Raw genomic sequence first — 1646 nt, forward strand, 5'->3', positions numbered from 1 at the left:
AGATCTGAACATCCAAATTTTTTTTTAATAAAATTTTACAAATTTATTAGATATATACATATTTTTGGAAGAAGTCATACATGTGTATAGCACAAAATTCAAAAGGTGCAAAGGATAGACAGCAAAAAGTCTCTCTACATCCTCTGAACCCAGTCTCCAGCTTCCCTCCCAAAAAGCACCCCCTGCTATCTATCGCTTCCTTGTGCATCCTTGTATAGATACCCTGTGCATTTACACACGTGTGTGTATGTCATCTTTCCTGAAGAAGCTATAGTTTGCTACATTGCTCTGCATTCTTGTTTTTTCATTTAATAAAATGTCTTGAATACCTTTCTTTGCAGTACCATGTAGAGCTGCCTCATTACTTTTGATGCATGGTATTCTATTGTCGAGCGGTATCATATAATGGATATTTAGCTGTTTCCGATGCTTTGCTATTATAAATAACACTGCAGTGAACATCCTAGTATATCATGTCATTTTGCACATGTGCAAAAGTACACCTGAAAGATAAATATCTGTGACAGAAGTTGATGGGTCAAAGAATATGTATTTGAAATTTTGCTAGACATTGGAAATTGCCTTTTATAGAGTTTATGTTGATTTTACCACCTACCAACCATATTCCTCATATTCCCAACAAATAATAAGTTGTCAAACCTTTTCATCATTACCAATCTGACGTGTGAAAACTGGAATCTCATGGTAGTCTAAATCTGCATTTCTCTTAATGTGAGTGAGGTTGAACATTTTCATATGTTTAAATGAAACTTGTATTTCCTTTTTTGGGAACAGTTTAGTTTGCTTATATCCTCTGCCCTTTTTAGCACATGGGTTGTTCTTCTCTTAGGTGTTGGTAGGAATCCTTTACATATCTTAACGATGTTAGTCTTTGGTCCCTGATAAGGGTTGTAAATACTTCCTCTCTTTGCTGTTTGCATAAGTTCGGCTGTGGAACGCTCCACCTTCAGGCTCTAGTTACTTGTTGGTTTGTCATATCTCCTCTGCAATTATCCCTCTCTCCAATTCCCAAGGACTTTCACTAGCATTATATAATTTAAAGCTGATAACCTCCCTGCAAGATAATTCTCCACGGGTCACTCCTGTTTCTGCATATCTTGCAAGCAGAGATACTGAAAGCCTTTGTTCTGCTATCCCTGCTGAGAGAAGTCTGAAGAGCCAACTGCCCGTCCCTCTGGAGCCAAAAAAACAAAAAAACAAACTCAAAGGAGCCACACTGCCATCAGACTGATTCTGACTCATGGCGACCCCATCCATTACAGAGTAGAACTGAGCTCCATAGGGTTTTCTTGGCTGTATTCTTTATGGAAGCAGATCTCCAGGCTTTTCTTCTGTGGCACCACTGGATGGGTTCGAACCGCCAACCTTTCAGTTAGTTTCCTTCACACCCCATTTTGGCCGTGCCAGAGTAGCCTTCTCCTGCTAGCAGATAAGCTGCCTATGGCTAGGCTACTTGAGGCTGGTTTATCTTTGTGTCCCTCCCACACCTCCTGCACGGTTTCAACATGTGTTCAATGGAGCTCATCCTTTGGGCCAGTGGTTCTCAAACTTTAGTAAACCTCAGAATCATCTGGAACCTCCTCCTCCAGTTGTCATCTAGTTGACATCGACTCATGGCCACCTCA

The sequence above is a fragment of the Trichechus manatus genome, unplaced genomic scaffold (assembly GCF_000243295.1).
Source record: "Trichechus manatus latirostris isolate Lorelei unplaced genomic scaffold, TriManLat1.0 scaffold00294, whole genome shotgun sequence".
NCBI classification, from domain to species: domain Eukaryota; kingdom Metazoa; phylum Chordata; class Mammalia; order Sirenia; family Trichechidae; genus Trichechus; species Trichechus manatus.